The sequence below is a fragment of the Carcharodon carcharias genome, chromosome 9, assembly GCF_017639515.1.
Source record: "Carcharodon carcharias isolate sCarCar2 chromosome 9, sCarCar2.pri, whole genome shotgun sequence".
In the NCBI taxonomy this organism is placed as follows: Eukaryota; Metazoa; Chordata; class Chondrichthyes; order Lamniformes; family Lamnidae; genus Carcharodon; species Carcharodon carcharias.
This window is the reverse complement of record NC_054475.1, coordinates 134,160,778-134,167,429: the sequence shown is the minus strand read 5'-3', so window position 1 is coordinate 134,167,429 and position 6,652 is coordinate 134,160,778. Positions and strand designations below refer to the sequence as shown.

General features: G+C 48.6%; 1 pseudogene; it reads left to right on the top strand.

The window, feature by feature from the left end:
- Positions 1–4,324: 4,324 nt before the first annotated feature.
- On the top strand, positions 4,325–4,468 carry LOC121282688 (annotated as a pseudogene).
- The last annotated feature ends 2,184 nt before the right edge of the window (positions 4,469–6,652 follow it).

Sequence of the window (6,652 nt, the reverse complement as noted above, 5' to 3'; positions counted from 1 at the left end):
CATCGGGACAAAGGAGGACACAGAGAAAGACAAGGTGGAGGAAAAAATTGAGGCAGCCGACAGCCAATCAACAGCACTGCCCCTGAACCTCCCACTCCTCAGGAGAGCGAATCAACGGAGGAGGAGGAGGCAGCAGTGGGAAAGCAGCAGGGGGAGTGGCAGCTGGTGAAGAGAGCCAAAAGGAAGAAGGGGCTAAAAAGAAACCAAGCCACTTCCCAGACAAGAGTCAAGAGGCGTCTCCTATCCGACACGGATAACAAGAGCAGCAGCTCTTCGGACGAAGAAGGGCCAGGGCGGCACCAACAGAAGAAGCGGCAAAACGCTAGGGAGTTGGAGGACGAGTCACCCAAGATTCAGAACATTGGTGACAATGAGGAGACCAGCGCACCCCAACTTGACCCACAACCCAAAGAGGCCAGTGCACCACAACCCCAGGAATCTGGGAGCAGTGAGGCGCTCAGCGCACCCCAGCTCCGGGAAGCCGGGAGCAGCAACGCCCCAGAGGGGGAGAGGATTGGAGACGCTTCTCCAACAGAGGACATTTCAAACCCCGCTCTCTGCACGGACCTCCCAGATGCCACCCAAGCAGAACTTCTCCAATGGGGAGGTTCAGGACGCTTTCCTCAGCCCATCCCAAGTGAAGAAATTTGAGCACACCACGGGCATGAAGGAGCTCTCAGAGACAACAGGTTTGGTAAGCGACTAACTGCTTTAAAATGGGTGTAAAGATTGTAACCATAAATGTGCGTAGCATTAAATCTACTATGCGATGTGTTGCGACCTTGGACTACCTTGCCAAGGTCAAAGCTGACCTGCTGTTTCTACAGGAGTGTGCGATACTGCACCTCAGCTCCTACAGGCAATGGTCACGATGGTGGTCCCATGGGCCATCGATCTGGTCGGGAGGAAACGACTCTCATTCCTCCGGCCTGGGGATTCTGCTGCGGGGAGCAGCTTCACCATCTCCCAGGTTAAGGAGGTGGTGAGCGGGCGCCTCCTCATAGCAGATGTAATGTATAAGAATGCTCCACTCCGGTTAATTAACGTCTATGCCCCGTCACAAGGGGCTGAACGGCTGGAGGTTTTTCAGCAGCTCCCACAGCTGCTGGCAACCTCCAGGCCGGTCATTCTGGGCGGTGACTTCAACTGCATCATCGATGCGGCTGGATGATCCGGCAGGGCCGACAGCAGATTGGACGCTACATCCTGATGGAAACAGTAAAGGATGCCAAGCTGCATGACGTTTTCAGCAACCCTGCAGATGGAGCGCAGTGTAGATACACCTGGTTGCGGCCTGACTGGTCCGTCTGTTCCAGGATAGACTTCCTGTTTGTGTCCCGCACATTTGCAGTCAGATCCACCGACGTCAAGCCGGTGTTCTTCTCTGACCACTGCCTCCTACTGGCTGACTGCCACTTAGAGAAGGACCAGAGGGTTGGCAGGGGGGTATGGAAGCTAAACGTGCAACTGCTGACCCCAGAGAACATTGAGGAGCTCAAGAGGGATTACAAAGGTTGGAGAACCATGAAACCCCACTTTGAGTCCCTGACACACTGGTGGGAAGCGATCATGGGAAACATCAAGAGGTTTTTTGTCCTCAAAGGCACCAGAAAGCTAAAAAGGAACAGAGGGAAATGTCCCGACTCCAGAAAAACATGCAGAATCTGCTCTGGCTGCGGTCGATGGTGGTCGATATCAAGGAGGAACTCCAAGAGGTGAAGAGCCAGCAAGCCTCGCTCTTTGCCTCGGAGGCCTCCAAGATCATCTTCCGTTCCAGAGTCCGCTCTGTAGAGCAGGATGAGACGTGCTCACGTTTCTTCTTCCAAAAGGTACACAGAGAGAGCTCTGTGATCAGCAGCCTGAAGGAAGAAGACGGCTCAGTTAAATCATTGCAATCTGACATTTTGAGGATTAGCAAATCCTTCTATGCCGGACTGTATGACGTAAAGCCCACAGACAGCACGGCCTCCCAGTCCTTCATGTCTTCTATCACGGAGGTCTTAGATGACAGTACACGGGAGAGTCTGGACAAAGCGCTAACTCCTGACTAACTGACTGAGGCCCTTGAGTCATTCGAGAAGAGTAAAACTCCCGGAAGCGACGGCTTGCCGGCGGAGTTGTATTCGGCTCTGTGGGACTGGATCGGCCTAGACCTGCTAGAAGTGTACGAGAGTATGCTCCTGGCCGGCAGTATGTCAGAATCCATGAGGAAAGGCATTATCACCCTCGTCTACAAGCACAAGGGGGAAAGGGAGGAAATTAGAAATTGGCGACCCATTTCATTGTTGAATGTGGACTATAAAATTCTGTCCAAGGTCATCGCAAATCGGGTCAAATCCGCTCTGGAATTGGTGATCCACCCTGACCAGACCTGCACTGTGCCGGGCAGGAAGATCTCTGACAGCCTCGTGCTGCTCAGGGATACGATTGCCTATGTACAGGACAGGGGTGTGGATACCTGCCTCATCTGCCTGGATCAGGAGAAGGCCTTTGACAGAATATCGCACACCTATATGGTGGATGTGCTCTCCAAAATGGGATTTGGGGAGGGAATTCGCAATTGGATCCAACTGCTCTACACTAACATCAGTAGTGCAGTCTCAATCAATGGGTGGGAATCAGATAGCTTTCCTATTAAATCTGGAATCAGGCAGGGCTGCCCTCTCTCGCCTCTTCTTTTCGTGTGTTGCATAAAACTCTTTGCTGAGTCCATCAGGAAGGATCCGGGCATAAGAGGAGTGATGATCCCAGGTAGTGGAGGCACTCAGATCAAAGTCTCCCTGTACATGGACGATGTCGCCATCTTCTGCTCTGATCCGCTGTCGGTGCACAGACTGATTCACATCTGCGACCGGTTCGAACTGGCCTCGGGAGCCAAGGTAAATCGTGGGAAGAGCGAGGCCATGTTCTTTGGGAACTGGGCTGACCGATCCTTTGTCCCCTTCACTGTCAGGGCCAATGGCCTGAAGGTGCTGGGGATATGGTTCAGAGGGACTGGGGCATGTGTAGAAACCGGAAGGAGCGAGTGTCCATGGTGAAAAGGAAACTGGGCATGTGGGAGCGACGCTCCCTCTCCATTGCGGGTAAGAACCTGGTCATCAGGTGTGAGGCACTCTCACTGTTGCTGTACGTGGCGCAGGTCTGGCCCATTCCACACTCCTGTGTGGTGGCGATCACCCGAGCCATCTTCCGCTTTATCTGGAGGTCGAAAATGGATCGTGTCCGCAGTGACACGATGTACAAGCCTCTAGATAAAGGGGGAAAAAACATGCCCAACATTGCCCTCATACTGATGGCCACCTTTGTGTGCGGTTGCATCAAGCGGTGCGTAGACCCTCAGTATGCAAACACCAAGTGTCACTACATGCTGAGGTTCTACCTGTCCCCGGTGTTGCGAAGGATGGGTCTGGCCACGATGCCGCGGAACCCTCCAAGTAGTTGGACCGTGCCGTACCACCTGTCCCTCGTGGGAAAATTTATGCAGAGAAACACCTTCGACCACAAGTCCGTCAGGCAGTGGTCGGCACGTAACATCTTAAAGGCCCTGAGGGAAAAGGAGAGGGTGGATCCTGTGGGATGGTTCCCTGGCAGACTGACAAAGTAATTTGGCAGAATGCCTCATCACCAGAACTTTCCAACAAACACCAAGATGTAGCTTGGCTGGTGGTGAGAAAGGCCCTCCCTGTAAGATCCTTCCTACACGCCAGGAGTCTCACCCCCTCTGCACGTTGCCCTCGAGGAGGCTGTGGTGGGGAAGAGACCGTTGTTCACCTCCTTGTAGGTTGTGTCTTTGCAAAGAAGGTCTGGAGAGGGATGCAGTGGTTGCTGTCGAGGTTCATCCCGAGCAGTTCTGTGACAGAGGACTCTGTGCTCTACGGGCTGTTCCCAGGGACACACACCGAGACAAACATCAACTGCAGCTGGAGGATCATCAACTCAGTGAAAGACGCTCTTTGGTCTGTCCGAAACTTGTTGGTTTTCCAGTGCAAAGAGTTGTCCCTGACCGAGTGTAGCAGACTAGCACTTTCCAAGGTCAAGGACTACGTGCTGAGGGACACAGTTAAGCTTGGGGCAGCCGCTGCAAAGGCGCAATGGGGAAGGGTCGCTGCCTAAGACCTTTCTGCCACAGTGCACTGGGGTACTGGGAACTGTAAAGAGCCCCTCAGTCTGTACAGATTAAAATGTATGTCTGCCAATGATTGAAATATTCATTGTTTTTTTCTGATACACCTTGTGTTTCAGTTTGTAAAAGTTGAACCTGTTTGTATTTTTGTAATGGTGATTTAAAATGTTCGAAATGTTTTTGAAGATTTATGAATAAAGTATATTTTTGCAAAAAAAAAGGTTCTCCCAGGACGAGGCTAGCCCATTGCACTTCGGGTGTGCTGACGCCTGCGATGTCCCCAAATGCGGGATACTCGACTGCAAAATTTGTGGTAGTGCGGGACTGCGTTCGCGCTCTCCCCTGATTTATAATTCAAAAAATAGATTTCGACATTTTCGTTCAGCAGGGCTCTATATCCAAAGTAAGCAACATAATCGGCAAAAAAACGATTTTTGTGCCTGTGTTCATGTGGCACTTTGTTAAAAACAATTGCTGATTAAGCTGGTGATGGGCATTAATTATCCCATCTAAATAGAATAAAAAGATACAGCTGGAATGTTTTATGCGGAAGTCAGGAGCACTGAGGTGTTGTCTTGAAAATAAATCAGCTTTAATCAAAAAAAAAAATTATTGCAGGTGAATTGGTTGGTACTAATTTACTGGAAGGTTTTGCCATTTTTAAACTTGGAAGTGAAACCAGGAGTCATGCGCCAAAATAATATGTCACTGTGAGTTCAAGATATTCTCATTTGTACATTAGATTGTATTTTGCGGTGCTTGTTCAAGTCTTTTGGATATTGCTGTCCGGATATATTGCATTGGGCCAGGTTCAAACGAGCGGAGTTGGTTGCATAATATGAATGAATAAAGTTGTCTGTGATTGTCTGACAAAGCCATGGTTGTAAAGTGTATCATACTGAAACCTGAGCTTTCGATTGGCTTTATAAATAGAGGCATAGAGCACGAATGCCAAAACGTTTTGCTAAACCTATATAAAACTGTTCGACCCCACTGTGATTATGGTTTCTAATTCTGGGCACTCAAAAGATATGAGAGGGAGGTTAAAGAGGGGAGATAAGGTGCCCAGAAACAGGAGAAGCACCAGGGCCTATGATTTCTCTCCCTGACACAGCTTAGTAGTTTTCATAGCAGGTATAAAACTATCGAAAGTCTAAGTATAGCAGCGGAAGTGTCAAAGCACAATGGCACTCCCAGCAATGTTCACCCCTCACCCCCCCACCCCCGAAATCTTCACCCTACCCCCACCCCAGCAATGTTCAGACCCCATCCGGCAATGTTCACACACCCAGGCGGTAATGTTCAGACCCCATCCCAGCAATGTTCTCCACATTGCACCCCCCCCCCAAACCACCCCACCTCCCAGCAATGTTCAGACCCCATCTGGGCAATGTTTACCCACCCACTCGGCAATATTCACCCCCCACTCCCAGCAATGTTCAGACCCCATCCCGGCAATGTTCACCAGCAAAACCCATGTTGGTGTAAAGTTTCAAACACTGACAATCTTCTGATATATCACCCTTAAGTGACCATTCTTTTTTTGTGAACGCTAGTATGTTGGCAGTCTTCTCAAATTTCATATTCATTCATGGGATGTGGGTGTTGCTGGCATAGCATTTATTGCCCAACCCTAACTGTCCTTGAGAAAGTGATGGTGAGCAAAGTTCCTTCTAAGCTGTGTTGGTGTACAACTATGCAGCAATTGAAAATGTCCCGCACATAGATCAAACAGGCTGCACAGAAGCAACATTCCATGAATGAAGAAATGAATGAATTCCTTAAAAGAAGTGGCTGCAGACTAGTTGTAACCTTCCAAAATTCCTTACATTCTGGAAGGGTCCCAGTGGATTGGAAAATAGCACCTTTATTCAAGAAAGGAGGGAGAGAGAAAGCAGGAAACTATAGGCCAGTTAGCTTAATATGTCATAAGGAAATTACTAGAATCAGTTATGAAGGAGGTTATAGCAGAATACTTAGAAAATCATAACGGGATCAGGCAAAGTCAACATGGTTTTGTAAAAGGGAAATCACATTTAATTAATTTGTTGGAGATCATTGAGGAAGTAACAATGTTTAGATGTGTACTTCGATTTCCAAAAGGCATTTGAAAAGGTGCCACATCAAAAGCTGCTACACAAAATAAGAGCTCATGGTGTAGATGATAACATATGAGCATGGATAGAGGATTGGTTAGCTAAAAGGAAGCAGAGAATAGTGATAAATGGGCCACTTTTGGGTTGGCAAGCTGTAACTAGTGGAGTGTCACAGGGATCAATGTTGGCGCCTCAATTATTTCCAATCTATATCAATGAGCAGACTGAATGTATGAAAGCAACTTTGCCGATGACACAAAGATAGGTAGGAAAGTAAGTTACCAAGAGGAGGAAAAAAGTCTACAAAGTGATATAGATAGGTTAAGTGATTGGGCAAAAATTTGGAAGATAGAATATAATGTTGAAAATTGGGAACTTGTTCACTTTGGCAGGAACAATAGTAAAGCAGTATACTATTGAAATGGAAAGAGAT